This window comes from Halichoerus grypus, chromosome X, assembly GCF_964656455.1.
Source record: "Halichoerus grypus chromosome X, mHalGry1.hap1.1, whole genome shotgun sequence".
Lineage (NCBI taxonomy): Eukaryota > Metazoa > Chordata > Mammalia > Carnivora > Phocidae > Halichoerus > Halichoerus grypus.
In genome coordinates, this window is record NC_135727.1 from 3,744,625 (window position 1) to 3,765,790 (window position 21,166).

Consider the following 21,166-nt stretch of genomic DNA (forward strand, 5'->3'; position numbering starts at 1 on the left):
CTGGGATGAAAAACTCTGTCTTTACTTAGAAACTAATTTATTGGATTTAGTTACATTTATTTGGTCACCACCCCCCCTTTTATTTTTTTACTCCCTGGCTGCATGGAGCTAAATGACTGACTTGATTAAGTCTTCCATTGTTGAATAATTTCTTTGGGCATAATGAAGCTTTCCCACATGCACAGAAAAAGTGAGCAGGTATGTAGTGAGATGCTGCTTCCAATCTCTCACCCTAAACAACTCTGAGGATGCTGAGTAGCATCCTCCGGATTCATTACTGGGCTTGGGTGATTCCTGGGGCCTATGGAATTTAGTTACTAACTCCTGTGCCTCTTGGGGAATGGCAGAGCTGGCAGGAGGAGGGGGAAAGAAGGAAATTTGGTGGAGCCTGACTAAAAATTTTCTGTCAAGCCTGAGAGACTGTAGAGTCAGATCTCCTGCTTACCATTAGAATTATGGGCCAGAGCAGCCATTGTATCTGGGTCCCAATCTTGGGCAAGTAGTTTCACTTCCTTTGTCCACACATCACTGAAATGGAGGTGCCTAACAGTTACCTCCCAGGGGGAAACATGAGGGTTCCATTCATTCACCTCTTCATTCATTTAACAAATATGTACTGAGTACCTACTTTGGCTCAGGTCCTGTGAAGAAACACAGGATACATTAGTGATAAGAATAGACATCATCATACCTTCCTGGGCTTTCTTTTAGAGGATTCATATAATAAACAAATAAATAATGTGATCATAGGAGGCCTCCCTAGGGAGGTAGCATCTGAGTTGAGACCTATATGGTGAGAAAGAGCTGGCCCGGCAAAGATCAAGAACAGATTCCAAACAGAGAGGCCAGCATGGACAAACACTGAGGGAAAATTGGGCTTCTTAGAACACCAGAAAGAAGGCCTGAAGGCTTCGGTAAAGTTACCCAGTGAGACTGTAAAGGCAGGCAGGGCTCTGCAAGACCAATAGAAAGGTATGTAGATTTGATGTGGATTTTATCTGAGGTGTGATGAGAAAAGACTGGAGATTTTCAAGCATGGGAGTTGGGAGGGAGGAAATGAGCTGATTTCGTTATTTAAAAGATTCCTCTGGCTGTCCTGGAGAGAATGGATTGGAAGGGCCAGGAGTGGATGTGGAGTGGCTGTCACAGTGGTCCAAACATGAGATGTTATGTGGTCACTGGAGTTGAATGAACCCCTTGGCTCATGGCTCTATTAAACAGTTGATTTTATTTAGCTTCTCTTCCATCCCCCTGCTTCACTATCCAATTTCTCCTTGCCATATTCCTTACCAAGTTCTGCAAGAGAGGTAGAACTTCTCTTTCTTGGAAGATCTAGGCAACAGAATATAATGGAATGGAGGAATAGGGGTGACTGAAGAAAGAGGAGATGGATGGATGAATGGGTAGTTGTAATGGCTAATATTACCCTTCTACATCCCCAATGCCCAGCAGAGATCTTTGATACAAAGCAGGTCCTCAATAAATGTTGACTGAATAGTTAAAGGAATGGGATGATAAATCAAAGTCAGTTTACCTCCAGAATGAGCAATTGTGGTTCCTGTAGATTTAGTGATAAAGATATTATAAACTATGGGTTAGAAAGAACATCTGCATTTCTCATAAAGGAATCCACAACGAGAACTTAGGAACAATCTTTAGATAAGGTGGGCTCCATTTGGAAAAAAAAAAAAAGTTGATATTTCTAGTAAGAATAGACCCAGAGGAAATTATTCAAAGTGACTTTAGAAAGTTATTTTACATGGACACTGAACACAAGCTCATTGTTGATGATATAGCAAACATGAAGGATTTGGATTTGTTGTAAATAAATTCCAAATATCCCAAACAATCCAGCAACTCCCTCCCCAAGTTTTCTCCATCTCAGTAAGCTGCATCACATTTTACCCAGTTTCCCAAGCCAGAAACCTGGCAGTTATTTTAGACTCCATTCTTTCCCTCACTTATGGCATGTAATAGATCTCCAAGTTCATCAATTGTCCTCTTAATCATCTGTCTGATCCACCCACTTCTCACCATGCCCACTGATACCACCTCATTCCAGGCTGCCATTATCTCTTGACTAGACTTCTGTGAATGCTTTCTAATTGATCTCTCTGCTTTCACTTTTCTACCTCTACAATCAATTTGTTACCCAACAAAGGTGATATTTTTAAAGAACAAATCAGATCATTTTTCTCCCATACTTTAAGCCTCAATGACTTCTTCCAATACCTGCCTCTCCAGCTCCTTCTCACACCTGTCTCCTTGCTTGCATTCTATGCTCCTGCCATACTAGATTTCCTTCATATTCTTTTTCTGGAATATGGGCCTTCACATGCTTGGTGAATTTTGTCTAATGTGCTATTGCCTCTGCCTACTTCCTCTACTGCTCAGGAGGGGTTACTAGTGTTACAAGAGATAGTCCAAAGGAATGAGACAGGCAAAAATTCTCTCTCTCTATCCCTACCAGCAGTGAGGCATCCAACAGCAGCAATTATTCTTCTAGGCCTGTACTTGGATGAGGAGAGAGGGGAGGGAAAGGATCATTGGACGTGTAGAATCATTTACTCTCTTCTCACCTCATTTTACTTTTCTTCCTGTTTCTGCACCAGTATGGAGGTCAATCTTAGCCAAAATAGTAACCTCTCATGTCAAGACAAGTTGCAGCTGTAAGTAAGGGGACACCATTGCCCAGGCTGATTTATTCCTGACCAACCATTTGAGTCAGAGCACTAGAGAACACAGACCTGGACGAAAGTTATCCAGGAAAACACAAGCACAATTCATATTCTATATAGTTTCAAAGGCTATGCTAGGGCAGGAGACACTTCTAATGACACAATTTAGAGCAATACACACTCCCCAAGTCTCCCTGGTAATCTAGTTGCCTTGGAAACACAATGATGTGAGGAATGACACATACAGCTAATGGTTGCTGCTTATCCCTATTAAATGAAAAGCTTCACTCATCAGAGTTTTGAAAATTCTGGTCCCTTTTTATTTTTATCCCACCGCCTGGCAATTCTATTCTTACACCAAGAGCTAGCAGCAGCCCTGTGTCCATCCTTAACTGACGCAAAGACTTTTTCTGGTCTTGAATTTTGCTACTCTCTAATTGGCTATTAACTTTTGACCCCAGGCTGCTCTTCGCAGCACACCAGGAGACAAACAAATTAAAGGTGTAGAGTCCATGAGTTCTTCCCTTACGGTCCTATCTAAAAGAAAACTAAGAGCCTGAGGTATGTGCAGGAAGCCCTTCTCTTCTTACAAGTATTGCTCACTGACTTGTGAACTTGCTACAGAAAGCTTCCACCTGCCCGCTCTAAACCTATCCCCAGGACCAACAGGTATGGCCCACAACCTGACTTTGACACTGAAACACCACATGTGGGGGGTAAATATATCCTTTCATTATTCCTTCATGATCAAAATGCATGAGCCCCCCCTTTTTGCCTCATCCTTAATAGCTCTCATCTGAGCAATGGCTCTTGCTCAAAGTTTAATGGGGTTAGAGACCTGGAGTCTTGTAGGAACTAAACCTAAAAGCAATGTGCTAAAATCATGAAAAGAAAGCCTAAAGTCAGGAGTGGGCAGAGTGCAGGGATCAGGAGGCAGAGCTGGGATTTTGGTTGGTGGGTTAGCACACATTAAAAAATGTATCATCCTTTGACCTCTTGCTATAACTGTCCCACATTTTGCTTGCACATTCACACCACTTCCTCTAACACTTTTTCATCATAGTCCTAAGCACCAATGTGTGGTTTAGATGTATGGTTTCTGGACTAGCTCTCCAGGGGACGATATGCCAGCCTTACCATCTCAGTTCTGTGACTTGGGACAAGTTGCTTAACCTCTCCGGGCCTTGGTTTCTTCATGCATAAAATGGGAATCATAATAGCACCCTACCTAATGGCTTTATAAGGAATAAATGATATAATGCATGTAAAGCACTTAGAATACAGCCTGATTCTTAGTGTGCCAAAAATGTAGCCTACTGCTATTATTTTTATTATTCAAAGAGATGTTGAAAAGGAAGCCCTGACCTGCAGGTACACCTGCCCAAGTATGTCTGACTACTCAGCCTCTACCCACTCTAAAATCTTTTTCTTTGTCCCTCTCACTGGATCTCCTTTCTAGCCAAGGCCCTTAGACATCCAGGCTACTTCTAATCCTAGCTCAATACTCCAGCCCCACCTTGCTTTAAGGACACTTTTGTGCCAGGTATAAAATAAGGAACTATATATTAAAGGATTTCAGAGATACTAGTTAAAGATTTTATTTATTTATTTGACAGAGAGATAGCGAAAGCAGGAACACAAGCAGGGGGAGTGGGAGAGGGAGAAGCAGGCTTCCCACTGAGTAGGGAGCCTGATGTGGGGCTTGATCCCAGGACCCTGGGATCATAACCTGAGCCGAAGGCAGATGCTTAATGACTGAGCCACCCAGGTGCCCCTGAGATACCAGTTTTTAATAGGAGAAGAAACAGGTTTCTGCCAAAAAGTCTCTTTTATATGTACAGATGTCTGTTACATCACTCAGGCTATGAAGTAATTGCCTGGGTCCTAGCCATTGCCACCAATATACTTCCTATATTGCCCTTTAACCAGGGCATAGAAATGCACTAAATTTTCTGAATCATTCTCCATTTCTGTCACTCCCAAGTTTGATCCCAGTAGTACTAGCATTAGCAATCTTCATTAAATTTTCCTTCTAGAAATAGCCTATATCCTTTCATGTGTAATTTGCTATTTTACTTTTCTATTTCTTTCCAGAAAGTTATCTGTGCCTTTTAGCATTTTCAAATGTTCTGTGGTCTTATCAGTTTTGGCCTTCACAGTCAAGTCAATATGGAAATATTCATTCTTTCAACAAATATCTATTGAGTACTGCATCAGTCAAGTTATTCCAGATAATATAGCAGTAACGAACAAATAATGTCCCCACAATCTTAGTGGCTTATTTTAAACAAAGATTTATTTCTTATTCACACTACATATTCATTGAAGGCCCGAAGCCTGCTCCATGTCTCCATTTAGAACACAAGCTAATATATTAGCCATCAACTTGAATGCTGCTGGTCACTGTAGCAGAGGGAAAAAGAACTCCAGAGCATTTCACAGTGGACATTAGATGCTTTGCACTGGAAGTGACACATGCAACTTCCACTCATAACTTCCTGGCCAGCCAAGATATAGAAGCAACCCAAGTGGCTATCAAAAGATGAATGGATAAAGAAGATGTGGTATGTATATATATATGGGAATATTACTCAGCCATTAAGAAGAATGAGATCTTGCCATTTGTGACAACATGGATGGATCTAGAGGGCACCATGCTAAGTGAGATAAGTCAGACAGAGAAAGACAAATACCATATGATCTCATTTATATGTGGAATCTAAAAAACAGAACAAATTAACAAACAAAAAATGGACTCTAAAATACACAGAACAAACTGGTGGTTGCCAGAGGGCAGGAGGATGGGGAAATGGGTAAAATAGATAAAGTGGATGAAGAGGTACAAATTTCCAGTTATAAAATAAATAAGTCACAGAGATGAAAAGTACAGCATAGGAAATATAGTCAATAATATTGTATTAACCTTGTATGGTGACAAATGGTAACTACATTTATTGTAGTGAGCACTGGGCAATGTATAGAATTGTTGAATCAATATGTTATACACCTGAAAATAATATAATATTGCATGTTAACTATACTTCAATTTAAAAAAAAACATCATTGGTTAGAACTGCTCACATGGCCACACTGCTAAAGGGCCAAGAAATGCAATTCTACCATGTGTCCTGAAGACAAAGAAGCAGAAATAGCTGTTTAACTATATTAATGACTACCACAAGTGCTTACTATGTGCCAAATACTGTCAGAAGTGGGAATATGTAAGTGAATAGGATGGATCAGGTCTCTGCTCTCACAGACCTCACCTCTTCATGTATATGTGTATATGTGTGTATTGGGGGTGTAATTGACAGTGAAAAATAACTGCAAATGTGAGTTATGGAAGGGAAGTACAGTTTGCTATGAGATGTATAACAGTGGAACGGGGGAATTAATATGGTTGAAGAGGAAAAAGGAGCTCCCCCACAACCAACCCTGAGTAATTGATACTTTCAGTAAGCATAGAAGGAGGAACTGGCTTCATTGGGTTGTGGGTATATTCTCAACCTGCTCCTGTGTGCCAGGCTTTGGCCCTGGGCTGGAGAATCAAGCTGAAATTTGAGTTTTCACTCCTCACTCAAGGTGTTAATCTTTACAACTCTGACTTCACATCCAGCAGGTCTGCTTGCACTCTAATAGTAACCTGTCCTGGGGTACTAGGCGTGCATATCATGACAGGGGGTACAGTGTGGACTGCAAACCAGAAGACTTGAGTCCATGCGCTAGCTCTACGACCTTGGATAAGTCACTTCACCTCTGAAGCCTCAGTATTTTCATTCATTAAATTGGGATAATAAATAGTCCTTACCAGCCAGTCCACTGTCATCACATTGTCTGATCATGGGTATCTTCAGAGCCTTTGTGGTAGAGAGGTTCACCTTAGGGGATGGGTAACTGCCATAATGGAAATGCCTGAAAGCACCTACCCAAGGGGTTCTCAACTGAAGATGATACAGCCCCCTAAGACGTATTTGAAAATGGTAGGGTGGTTTTGGTTGTCACAATGTCACACAGCTTGAATTTGGGGGCCTAAACACTCTGATGTATAAAGGGTAAGCCCACACAACAAAGAATCCTTCCACCTAAAATGCCAGTAGTGCCCTGTTTGGGAAAATTGTATACTGCATTTGACATCAATGTGCCAGTGGGTATAGGGGCTGACCTCCAGCTATGCTACTAAGAATGCCTTAAAATCACTTGAGGAAAGGATTCTGCTTGCAATTTCCAAAGCATCCATGCAGCTTTTAATGACTTGGCTTGAAAATTGCATTAGGATAAGCTAGGTTTTGCTGAAGCAACAAACAAATTCAAAATCTGAATGGCTGGGGTGCCTGGGTGGCTCAGTCAGTTAAGTGTCCAACTCTTGGTTTTGGCTCAGGTCATGATCTCAGGGCCTGGAGATTGAGCCCCACATCGGGCTCTGCACTCTGCCTGAAGTCTGCTTGTCCATCTCCCTCCCCACTCTCTCAAATAAATAAATAAATAAAATATTTTTTTAAAAAAGCTGAATGGCTTACTGGATCATTGGGTAGTTTTATTTTTAATCTTTTGAGGAAAAGAAAATCTCAATGGCTTAGAACACCCAAGTTTTATTTTTCACTCATATTACTGCAGGAGTGCAATGTATCAGGAGGGAAGAGGGTGGAGAGAGGGGCCAGCAAGACAGCAGGGCCCAGAGCATACAGAGCCTTTTGAGACACCAAAAAGACTTGGGTGCTTACTCTGAATAAGATGAGGGCCATTGCAGGACTTTAGGCAAGGAAGGGATGTGATCAGACATCTGTTTTTAAAGATCGCTTTAGTTGCTGTGTGCAAACTAGATTGTAAGGGGCAGGAGTGGAAGCAGGCAGCCCAGGTTTAGAGTAAAGCCCTGTATGTACTATGCTTCCCAGAGAGAGGTGAATAAGACATAGTCAGACCTTAGCCCTGCTTTAGCCATATTCTGAGTGGCTAAGCAGCTGGGAGAAGGCTCTTACAATATAGAGAGATGCTTTTATTTTTCTAATGCTCTTCTTTTTCTCCAAGCTCTTTTATTTATTCAGAAGTGAAAGAAGACAGTGAAGATGACACCTTCTCTTCCCACAAAAACCCTAAATATTACTTCCAAGATTATGGAGCTAAGCAGCCGAGAGGCCACCTGATGTGGTCTAGGAGGAAGCCCTTTCTTCTACGCCTACTCTCTCATGCTTTGCTGTGGGACCCTGGACAAGTTCCTGCCCCTCTGAAGATCCTTCTTTTCATGCTGCCCTGGCTATTTGGTTTAATAAGCTTTGTGCTGTGTCCTGTGCCATGTCTATACTGTGCCATGGTGTCCTGTGCCATGTCCATACTGCCACTGGGTATTGGGCTTCCTGCTTCTCTCAGCTTCTGTATGTTTGGGATTGGGCTGTCAAAGCTTAGGCAAGCTAAGTGTTCCTAGGTTTGGGTACTGATCGGACTGAGACAACCCCAGAAACTAAGCAGCCTGTAGCACCAGGTCTTCTGGGAACTTTTCATCCCAGAGAAGACCAAGTTGGAAACCAAAGACACCTGCAGGCTATTAACAAGACTTAAAATACTGATTTATAATAATAGCAGGTAATGTTTATTGACTACTTACTATATCCCAGACACTGTGTTAAGTGCTCATAAACCAGAGCTTCAATACCAAAATTATACATGAAATGAAATACAGTGCAAATACCTGAAAGAATGAATTAGAGAAAAGTAATTTTCTTAAGATTTTATTTATTTATTTGAGAGAGAGAGAGAGAACAAGCAGGGAGAGGGGCAGAGGGAGTAGGAGAAGCAGGCTCCCCGCTGAGCAGGGAGCCCAAAATGGGGCATGATCCCAGGACCCTGGAATCATGATCTGAGCTGAAGGCAGATGCTTAACTGACTGAGCCACCCAGACACCCCAGAATTAGAGGAAATTAAATGAAAACGATTGTCCATGAACCCTGTTCCATCCCTCTGGAATCATCCATTCTATGTTCATTTGCTTGGTGCAAACTCTAAGCTAGGCATTTTGGATGTCATCCCTGTGCTCCAGATTTCAGTGGAAACTTTTAGAAGTGCTGCCCAGGCATGTTAGTGGCAAGTTTTCATGTTGTTCCTTTCATGATCCTTATTGTCAGTCACTGCCTGTCTGGGCCTGTGCCCTTGACCTGACCCACCATTAGTCTATCCCAAAGATCTCTACCCACTAGCTACCTCCCCAAACTTATCTGTTCCCTAAAAGTAGACGGTGCTAAAAGTACCTGGTAAGGTACTGCCAAACTCACAGGTGTCCTGCCCTTGCCCACTACTGCTACCCCAACTCTCCATTCCCTTTAGGGACTAGTAGAAAGGGGTCATGCTTCATTTTCTTCCAAGAATTTAAGACTTGGTTAATGCTTCTAGGAAGATTCCTGAGAAGTGGTGCAAGTCCTCAGGTCCAGATTAATTTGAAGGAACCAGGCAGAAGGTGACAAGACAGCATCCATCAATATGCATAGGAGGGTACTTGATGTAATGAGCACTGGGTGTTACATGCAACTGATGAATCACTAAATTCTACCCCTGAAACTGATAATACACTATATGTTAACTAAATTGAATTTAAATAAAGATTTTTTTTAAAAATATGCATAGGAGGGTGAGGGACAAGTGAGGAGCACCCTGGCCTGGCTGCAGATAGAAAAATAGACTTGTTTGTGGCACTGCCCCCCCCACTGCCATCACAACCCTCACATACTGAAAGAAACCTTCTTTCAAGGCTCCCCACTATGGAGAAATAGCAGCTGACATTGAAAATTTCCATGACCATTTGGATGTCTGTTGGCCATTTGGCCATGGAAGTTTCAATGTCAGCTGCTATTTCTCCATAGTGGGGAGTCTTGAAAGAAGGTTGAGGAGCCTTGAAACATCCAAATGGCCAACAGACCATGAAAAATTGCTCAACATCGCTCAGCATCAGGGAAATGCAAATCAAAACCTCAATGAGATACCACCTCACACCAGTCAGAATAGCTAAAATTTTTTTTTTTTTTTTTTTTTTTTTTTTTTTTTTTTTTTTTTTTGAGAGAGAGAATGAGATACAGAGAGCATGAGAGGGGGGAGGGTCAGAGGGAGAAGCAGACTCCCTGCTGAGCAGGGAGCCCGATGTGGGACTCGATCCCGGGACTCCAGGATCATGACCTGAGCCGAAGGCAGTCGCTTAACCAACTGAGCCACCCAGGCGCCCCAGAATAGCTAAAATTAACAAGTCAGGAAACGACAAATGTTGGTGGGGATGCAGAGAAAGGGGAACCCTCCTACACTGTTGGTGGGAATGCAAGTTGGTGCAGCCACTCTGGAAAACAGTATGGAGGTTCCTCAAAAAGTTGAAAATAGAGCTGCCCTATGACCCAGCAATTGCACTGCTGGTAATTTACCCCAAAGATACAAATGTAGTGATCCGAAGGGGTACATGCACCCTGATGTTTATAGCAGCAATGTCCACAATAGCCAAACTATGGAAAGAGCCAAGATGTCCATCGACAGATGAACGGATAAAGAAGATGTGGTATATATATACAATGGAATATTATGCAGCCATCAAAAAGAATGAAATCTTGCCATTTGCAACGACGTGGATGGAACTGGAGGGTATTATGCTGAGTGAAATAAGTCAATCAGAGAAAGACATGTATCATATGACCTCACTGATATGAGGAATTCTTAATCTCAGGAAACAAACTGAGGTTTGCTGGAGTAGTGGGAGGTGGGAGGGATGGGGTGGCTGGGTGATAGACACTGGAGAGGATACGTGCTATGGTGAGCACTGTGAATTGTGTAAGACTGTTGAATCACAGACCTGTACCTCTGAAACAAATAATACAGTATATGTTAAAAAAAAAAAAAAAGAAGAAGATAGTAGGAAGGGAGAAATGAAGGGGGTGAAATCAGAGGGGGAGACGAACCATGAGAGACTATGGACTCTGTGAAACAAACTGAGGGTTCTAGAGGGGAGGATGGGCTAGCCTGGGTGTTAAAGAGGGTATTAAAGATGGGTATTAAAGAGGGCACGTACTGAATGGAGCACTGGGTGTTATACGCAAACAATGAATCATGGAACACTACATCAAAAACTAATGATGTAATGTATGGTGATTAACATAACATAATAAAATAAAAAAAAAGAAATATGTTCCATTTCTTGAGCTAGGTTCTGATTATACACATTTATAAATATATAGACATTCATTTACATATGTACACAGTCACTTAATATTTGTAGACTTTAGTGCATGTAAGCTATACCTCAATATTTTTTCTAAATAAAAGGAAACACCTGTTTCCAAGTGAATCCAGAGAAGTGTGCAGTGTAACAAACAGGTTTTTTTAAGTGTTTACTAGGTGCCAGGCAGTATTTTAAGTGCTTTACATAAATTAATTTAATTCTCACAACAATCTTATGAGGAAGGTACTATTATTATCCCCATATCACACATGCAGAAACTGAGGCTTGTGGAGGTTAAGTAACCTGGCCAGTGTCACAGAGCTAATAAGTGCTCTAGTGGAGATTTTAACCTAGATTTGTATGGCATCAAAGCTGTTAAGCATAAAATAAATTTGATTTCCAAAAGGTCTCTCTGGGCTGTAAGGATGAGTTCTAATAGGTTGAGCACTTCAGAGAAGATTGACCAGAGGGCTGAAGGCCCCAGAAGGCTTTGGGGAATAAAGTGAGAAGGAGACTCCATCACTGGCTGCCAGTCCTGGCAGGTCAGTACTGGGGCAGTTAACAGGCAGAGCTGAGGCCAGGGAGACAGATTTCAGCTGAGTCAAAGCAAGAGCTAATGGCTGAATGCATCCCACTGGAACAGGATGCCTGAGCTGGTGAGCAACCCGTCACTGAAGGTCAACCATTTGATAGAGACTTTGGGGAGTCCCACACGTGAAGACTTCCCACAGCATGATGCCAGTGATTAAGAAACAGGTCAGTGTTCAAATTCAGGCTTTGGTCCTTCTACCTGGATAAACTTTGGCAAATAACACAGTTTTTCTGAGACCAGTTTTCCATCTATAAAGTAGAAATATCAACAGTCTTCCTGGTATGAGAATTAAAGGAGATAATACATGTAGAGTGCTTAGCACTAAAGAAAAATGCCTTGTGCTATTGCTGTCTGGACTAGATGATGTTGGAATAGCATCTAAGTCTAAAACTCAGTAACCCTGCAACAAAACAAAGGCTGATCACTTTAAAACAAAAGGTCCTGGAAGGCTTTCTGCAATCTAAGCAACTTTGACTTTATCTTCAAGGCATACCTTCAGCAGGCCAATGACAGAGTCACATTTTCATTTGTACAAGTTCACCCTAGCTGTCCTGCATAAAGTAAACTGAAAGGGGAAGAGTGGAGGCAAGGAGACTGGTTTGGAGGCTGTTGTGGTTGTCTGGGCAAGTATTAATAAGGATTAACTTATGGAGAATGGAAAGGAAGGACAGACAGTCAGAACTGTGGCTGTATCTGGAAAGGGAGAGGTGCTCCCCTCATTGACATGCATGAAGGCCCAGGACATCCCAATAGTCACTGAGGAATCAAAGCACGGTTCCATGCTTCTTCTTTGCACTAGCATGCCAAGGAGTCAACCAGAGATGATGGAGTAGGAACACAATCAGAAGTGACAAGCCTCCATCTGCAGGACCCTGCACTACCCACTGAGGCTTTAATCATAACCAATTGATTCTAAATGGCTGCCAAACTGTCTGTTCTGTTCAGGACCACAAGCTTCCTATACAAACCTGAAGGCTCTGCAGAGCAGATTTCTCTGGAGTAGCCAACACACTCTGGGGCAAATGCAGGGGAGTAGGACTGACCCCAAGCAGCCTCAGGCTGGGGTGAAGTTGAGAGAAACACAGCACAGACCCCTAAGCACTTCTGTGGACACAGGGCTTTACAATGTATGGAGTAAAATCTTGGCTCTTATCTTAGGGATCTGAATGAGCCTTTCTCCCACTTTATTTCCAGAGCTAGTGTTCCAAGTGGACCGGACCTCTTCTATCTGTATGGATCCCTTATTACTGGGCACATTCTGGATGCTGAGCACTTGGAAGTTTCAACCTACACCAGGAATGCCCAACTGGTAAGATAGCTTTAATGCCAAAGATACTTTTCTTCATCTCCTATGATCCCTGGGAACTCTCACCCCCGGCCTGACTTTGCCTGTACCTAGGCACCACTGCTCCTCTCTTTGAGGCTCCTTCTCTTTTTCTGGATACTTTATTTTTCCCAATTATTATATCTTTTGAAAATATTTGATACATACAGAAAATAAATGAACATTTTGGAGCATTACTCCTTCCCTAGCTCTTGTTCTTGGTCTGGGTGGTTGATTGACCAGTGTTTATTTCACTATTATGCTCCAAAACCCAAAAACAAAATTAAGAAAACAATTCCATTTACGATGTCATCAAAAGAATTAAATAGTTAGAAATAAATTTAACAAAAGAAGCGTAAAACAAACGGAAAACTACAGAACAGTCATCTATGTGAGGATAGTGGAGGTGGAGACAAGTGGACAGGACTGATACTGATTTTTTAATGGTTTTTTGGTGGTAAAATATGTGTAACATAAAATTTACCATTTTAACCACTTTTAAGTGTACAATTCACTGGCATTAATTATATTTACAATGTTGTGAAATTTATTACCACTATTTCCAAAATTTTTTCATCACCTCAAACAGAACCTCTGTAACCATTAGGCAATAACTTCCCATTCTCCCCTCCTTCCAGTCCCTGCTAGCTAACCTCTAATCTAATACCTGTCTGTATGAATTTGCCTGTTCTATTCTAGATATTTCATATAAATGGAATCATATATGTGTCCATTTGTGTCTGACTTACTTCACTTAGCACGTTTTCAAGATTTATCCACATTGTAGCATTATCAGAATCTCATTCATTTTTATAACTGAATAATATTCCATTGTATGTCTATACCACATTTTACATAATACATTTATCTGTTGATAGATATTTGGATTGTTTCCAAGTTACAGCTATTGTGCATAATTCTGTGGGTGAACATTGGAGTACTCTGAGTTCCTGTTTTCAATTCTTGGATACATATCTAGGAGTGGAATTTCTAGATCATATGATAACCTTATTTTTGCTTTTTGAAGAACTACCAAAATGTTTTATATAGCAGCCGCACCAAATTACATTCCCACCAGCAATGCACCAGTGTTCCAATCTCTTCATATTCTCACCAACACTTATTTTCCTTTTTTAAAAAATTATAGCCATTCTGATAGGTGTGAAGTGATATCTCACTTGATTTGCATTTCCTTAGTGACTAAAGATGTCAGGCATTTGAGTCTTTTGTCCATTTTTATATCTATAACATATAAAGCACCCTTACAGCTCAACAAGGACAAAAACCCATTTAAAACCCTACAAAAACCCTTTATATAGATATAAAACCCTCAGATGTATGATTTGCAAATATTTTCTATCATTCTGTTGGTTGTCTTTTCATTTTTGTAATGTAAATTGTTGCATAAAAATTTAATTTTGATGTTCAAGTTATCTATTCTTGTTACTGTTGTTGCTTGTACTTTTTGTGTTGCATCTAAGTATCCATTGCTAAATCTGAGATCATGAAGATTCACCTCTATATTTTTTTCTTAGATTTTTATGATTTCTCTCTTATATTCAAATCATTGATCCATTTTGAGTTAATTTTTGTGTAAGGTGTGAGATAGGGATCCAACTTCCTTCTTTCACCCATTAAAATCCAATTGTCTGCACCTCTTTCTACAGTCTCTGTTGAAAACACTATTCTTTCCCCATTAAATGGACTCAGCACCCTTGCCAAAAAACAACTGGTCATAGATGTGTGGGCTTAATTATGATCCTCAATTCTATTTCATGGGTCTATTATTTATCCTTATGCCAATATTACACTATTTTGAACATTGCTGCTTTTGCAGTAAGCTTTGAAGTTAGGGAAGTGTGAGTTTCCCAACTTTGTTCTCCTTTTTTGATATTGTTTTGACTATTTGTGGCCCCTTGCAATTCCAAATATGAAGTTGAGAATCCAACTTTTCTATTTCTTCAAAAAAGAATGTTGGAATTTTGATAAAAATATTGTTGAATCTGTAGGCTGCTTTAGGTAGTATTGACATCTCAACAATAGTCTTTCTACCCATTAACACAGGATGTCTTTCTATTTATTTAGGTTTTCTTTAATTTCTTTCAGCAATGTTTTGCAGCTTTCAGTATACAACTAGTTCACTTCCTTGGCTAAATTTGTTCCTAGTATTTTATTCATGTAGATGCTATTGTAAATGAAACTGCTTTCTTAATTTCCTTTTCAAATTGTTCATTACTAGTGTATAGAAAACAATTGGTTTCTGTGTGTTGATCTTGTACCCTACAACTTTGTTGAATTTCTTTATTAGCTCTAATAGTGTTCTTGTGGATTCTTTGGGATTTTCTATCTATAGGATCATGTTAACTGTGAATAGAAATAGTTGTACTGCTTCCTTTCCAATGTGGATGCCATTTATTTATTTGTCTGTATGTCTGTCTGCCTGTCTGCCTGTCTCTCTGTCTATCTAATTGCTCTGGCTAGAACTTTAAAAAAGAAAGAAGTACTATTTGATAATCAAGTAGAGATGTCAAGTTGGCAGTGGGATATATGAGTCTAGAGTTTAGGGTAGAGGCTGGAGTTCTGATTTTGGAAGCCATAGGCATACATACAATATTAAAAGCTATAAGACATGGTAAGATCACCAAGAGGTAAAGTATAGAGAGGAAAAGGAAAGGAAGGGAAGGGAAGGGGAGGAGAGGAGAAGGGAGAGGAGAGGAGAGGGGAGGAGAGGAGACTATGTACTGAGGTGCCTGGGTAACTCCAAAGATGAGTTTGGGTACAGAAGGAGGATCTAGCAATGGAAACTGAGTAAGAATAGAAAATGATGTGGGAGAAAGATCAAGAAAATGAGGTATCACAGAATTCAAATAAGGAAAATGTTATCATATCTTGTTAAGTACCCTTCTTATATCAATCTTAAATCTGTCCACTATGTCCGTCTCAAACCCTACCATTGTAGTCCCAATAAACATTATTGCTTGCCTATATTTCCATAATTGACCCTAACTAGTTTCTATGTATTCACCTTTAACTCCACTCAAATGTATTAACCACTCTGCATCCAGAATATTTTCAAAATACAAATTTTATCATGGCATTTATTTCATTTATATTCTTCAATGGTTTCCCCATTGGTTATTCCAGTTCTTTCTTATATCACTCTTAGTATATGCTCTTCCCTCTGTGTAAAACATTCTCTTTTTTAGGATTTTATTTATTTATTTGTCAGAGAGAGTGCACAAGCAGGGGGAGCAGCAGGCAGAGGGAGAGGGAGAAGCAGGCTCCCCGCTGAGCAGGGAGCCCAATGCGGGACTTGATCCCAGGACCCTGGGATCACGACCTGAGCCAAAGGCAGACGCTTAACGACTGAGCCACCCAGGCGCCCCTGTGTAAAACATTCTTTCACCATTCTTTTCACCTGTCAGCTCTTAGATCCACCAGGCTGTTCCCAACTCCACAAGATTAGGTCAAATGTCCTTTGTGCTCCTCAGCTTTGCCATAGCACTTATCACACCCTATTGCCAATGCCTGTTTACCTGTCTCTATCCTTCATGAGATTGTGATCTCTATGAAAACAGAGATTTTTATGTTTTGTTCAGCTGCTTTTCTTCAGTGCCTGGCACACAGAAGATTTTCAATAAATGTTTCTTGGATGAATGGCTTCATAAATGCATGCCATTGCTGCTCTGCCCAAGATTCCCTGGTACACACAGAGCATAAGGTATTTAGTTCAGCACTGTGTGACAAAGTTCCGTGTGTATACATATTGTAGACTTGACTTGCCTCTGAGTTATTTTTTCTGACCTCCTATTTATGGCCCATCAATATATTGCACAATAAAGAGTACGCATTAAAAGTTTGATTAACTTTGCTGTTAAAAATACACTATTCACAGTAGCCAAATGATGGGGAAAAAACAAATTGATGAATCGATAAACAAAAGAGATCTATACACCCAATGGAATATTATTCAACCATAAAATGAATAAAGTATCGATACATGCTACTAGATGGGTGAATCATGAAAATGTTATACTAAGAGAAAGAAACCAGACATAAAAGACCATATATTGTATAATCTAATTTGTAGGAAATATCAAGAATAGGCAAATCCATAGAGATAAAAAGCAGATTAGTGGTTGTCTAGGACTAGGGAATAAGGACAATGGGGAGTGACTGCCTAATAAGCACAAGGTTTCCTTTGGGAGTTATAAAAATGTTGTGAATATAGTGTTGATGGTTACACAATATTGTAAATGTACTAAATACCACTGAAGTGCAATCTTTACAATGGTTAAAATGATGAATTTGATGTTATGTGCATTTTACCACACAAAATATATATAGAGAGAATCAAGTGTAGCAGATAACCTTCGGTGTCATTTGTCTGATTGCTCCAAGATTATCAACATTCAGAGCCTACTGGGCCCCTTGATATCACACTTTTACACTTCCCTTACTAGCTTGTAACCTTACATGAGTTCACTTTACTTCTCTGACTCTGCTAGCTCATCTGTAAAATGGGAAAAAATAACTGTTCCACCTTCATTCCAAGAAAAACAGTTAGTTTTCGGACAAAAACTTAGCTTTACTAGCCCCTTGAGATGGGAACAGAATGTCAGCCCAGAGAGTTCCTGGTATTGCTACAGTCTTGGGAGAGCATGGCTCAGCAAGACCATAAAAGGAGCAAATGGGTTGTGGGATTCTCATCTGCTGATCTGTCCTTGAAATGCCACCCTCCTACACACCTTAAAATCTGTCATTTGAAAAACACAGGGCTATATCAGTTCAAACACATAGAGTGGGCACTTGAGCATTGCAAAGGGCAGCGTGTTCCAGCATAAGTGGAACACAGCATCATCCACAGTCAACATTCTCAATGAGCCACAGCCAAGGAACCAGTGTGAAAGCCTGAGAATAGGGCTACTTTGCCGCTCCTTCTCCCACTGAGCCATCAGGAAGTGGACCCTGCAGCTAGAAGTGTCAGGAAGTGGAATGCACCCAAGGCCAGCCTGGAAGAGTATCAGGTCCAGCGAGCCATAGAGATACTGGCAAGATCACTATGACCATTAAAATACCTGAATACCATTCCTATTCCAGAAGAAGGCCAGGAGTTTCTTTTTATATAAAAATTACTCCAAGGCAGCTTGGATTTCTCTAAAGGTGCTTATACTTAGGCTTGTCCCAAATGTCTTCAACCTCTCAGGTCACCCATATCAAGAAAGGTAATTAAATCACATGTTTCAAGCAGCAAGCATACTTATTGTCACCTGCTCTAGGTCTCCCAAAGGATCCAGATGGTTGATCAAGATAATATTGGTGATGATAGTGGGATGACAGTACTACTTCTGCCAACAGCTCTTACTTTTAGAGATCTACCTTGCTTCAGGCATCCTGAGAATTATATCTTAAATTCTCACAATAATCCTGTGCAGGAGATAATATCATTAGTTCCCTTTTATAAATGAGGATAGTAAGGAAAGTGATTTTTCCCAAGACCCACAACTAATTAGTGGTTTAACTGGGCCTTAGGTGATCTGATTCCAAAGTATAGGCCCCTTCCACTATTCCTCACTGCCCCCCTGCCCCTTCTTCCTATCTGCTGGATCTTCAGCAACCCATGCCACTTTTTCTTCTCCTAGCCTGTCAGTACTGTAAGAACAGAAGAAAGGAAATTAGGGATGACCTTCATCTTCTCACTGAGCCTCCTGTTGTCCAAAGCCCCAGCCCAAATGCCAGGAGAAGCTTCCAGATAGTGCCAATGAATGGCCTTGGGACCATCCTTGAATTATTTTGTGACATCTTGATCTGGGCACTGGTAATGGCTGAGACTATGTAAGCATTCCTTCTTGGCTTCTCTGGAATTCTGAGGATTACAAAACAGAATAAAAACCCTGTTTTTCAAAGGGTAGTCTCTTTAGAATGTCAGTCAATTCTTCTGTTGGAAGAGACTGAAATTAAAGCATTCCCTCTCTCCCTATAACAGTCTTATCTTTCAATTGTTAGAGAAGACCACATGTTGCTAAGCTGGAAGCAGTGAGGTTCTAGCAGCTGGGCAGTGCTCTGGCTAGCTCTGGGGAAACCATTAGTAAGATAGATTTTTACCCAACACAAGATGCTGAGGAGCTCTGGTGGACTGGAAGCTCCCACCTCCAACCCACAGGGGCATGATGAAGCCTCAGAGATTCTGCAATCCCTGCTCCTCAGGGTGCTCAAGCCTCCTTACTTCTCTCTGGGCTTTGGTTTGGAGAGGGTATACAAACATGATTCATGTTCAATAGGTGTAAAGTCAGAGATTGGGCAGGTATTAGATCTCCCTTTTGTATTAGTATCATCAGTACACATGTCCAGCTCCCTTGAAAGGCTGGGAGAGCCAAGCAACTCACAGATAACTCCTTGTAGCATTGGAATGCTCAGCACGAGGCCTGGTATAAAGTAAGAGTCCAATAAGTACTCATTGGTTTGAATCCTTTCAATAGAATTTGGGGGCTGGTGAACATTCTCTGCTCCCCACAGGCCCACTGAGTTTTGGCTCAGAGGAAAAGAAAGCATTTACTCTCTCTAAGTTGGCTACTGGTTGCTGCCATTTCACAGACTGCAGTCCCCAGCATGGAGGCAAGGAGCCCACCTGCCAACTCAGTTCTCAAGACTGCTTTCTTGGTTGGTGGGCCTCAGGCTCCACATGCTCAGCATTGGTTCCCTAAACTAGGCAAGGGTGCCGCATCATAAGGATTTGGGCCAGGGTCCCAGTAAAAGGAATGGTCTCCAAGGAGTGCGGGATTGGGTGAGAGGAAGGGAAAATCATGGCAGGGGTCATGGGGAGGAGAAACAAGAGACAGGATAATTCTTTGTGATCTGAGGGCTGTAAAAATCATAGAAATATGAGGCAAAGTACCCAGCCCCAAGACGTTTCAACTTTATTTAGTGGCAGAATTCTATTTTAAAAAAATACTTATTTATTTATTTGAGAGAGAGAGGGAGAGCAAGCAGAGAGAGTTCCATCAGAATTCCTCACTGAATGTGGAACCAGAAGCAGGGCTCGATCTTATGACCCTGAGATCATGGCCTGAGCTGAAATCAAGAGCCAGATGCTTAACCAACTGAGCCACCCAAGAGGCCCAGCAGAATTCTTACTCTGTAAATTGAGGACCCAAAATGTAGAACAGATACAAGTGGAATGAGACATTCAGCTCCCTGCCCACTTTAGCCACTTTTACCTTTTCTATCCCTCCCACACACAATCTCCACCTCTGGAAGTCCCAAGGGCTCCTGTTTGAGACTTCCTGACCCAGGTCAAGGTGATAAAATGAGGTTCAGAGAGGTGCCTGCACAAGGCAGACACCCAGTTGTCTCCACAAGGCAGAGGCAACAAAGGGCATGAGGCAGAGCTTAGCCCAGGCTCTTGGAGGCTTGGGCTTGAGCTCTGACTTGGTCTGATGCACTTTGTTTCATTGGCCAGGGTCAATTCCTCACAGCTATTTGGTCTCCTCACCAGGGGAAATTGTCACAGACATGCCCTGGCTGCATTCCAGGCTTGGGAGACTCACAAGGATGCAACAAGTTCACAGGTGGAACAGGGTGAATCATGGGAGGTACTGGAGTGGCCTTACTAAAGTTGCTTTATGCAGGACTTCCCTGTACAGAATAACTGCCCCAGCCTCAGCCTTTGCCCCAGAGGAGTCCAGTTCAATGGAACTGGAGGAGATTATGCTAAGTGAAATAAGTCAAGCAGAGAAAGTCAATTATCATATGGTTTCACTTATTTGTGGAACATAAGGAATAGCATAGAGGACAATAGGAGAAGGAAGGGAAAAATGAAGGGGGGGGGAATCGGAGGTGGGGACGAGCCATGAGAGACTATGGACTCTGAGAAACAATCTGAGGGTTTTAGGGGGAGGGGGTGGGGGGATGGATTAGCCCGGTAATGGGTATTAAGGAGGGCACATACTGCATGGAGCACTGGGTGTTATAGGAAAACAATGAATCGTGGATCACTACATCAAAAACTAATGACGTATTGTATGGTGACTAACATAATAAAATAAAATTTAAAAAAGAAAAAGAAAAAAAAAAGATCAATTGGACATTACAGTGAGGACGTCCCAAGGCATTTCTTAATGACTGAGAGCCACATCCAAGTTGGAAGCTCAGCAGACTTGCCAGGATTTGGGAACAGTTTGGGTTTGGCTTTGAAAGTCATACACTAGATACTCGGGCAACCAGTTCAGGCTACTGATGCCTCCTAGCTCTCTGAAAAGCTTTTCCATCTGACTGTGGTTAAGGAGACCTCACTTGCCCAGGCTTTGTAACCCTATAAGTTTAATGGGAAGGGCGGGACTGCACCACCTCTGGTGTCTACAATGAATCTCAGTCTGAGAACAGTCAGCAAT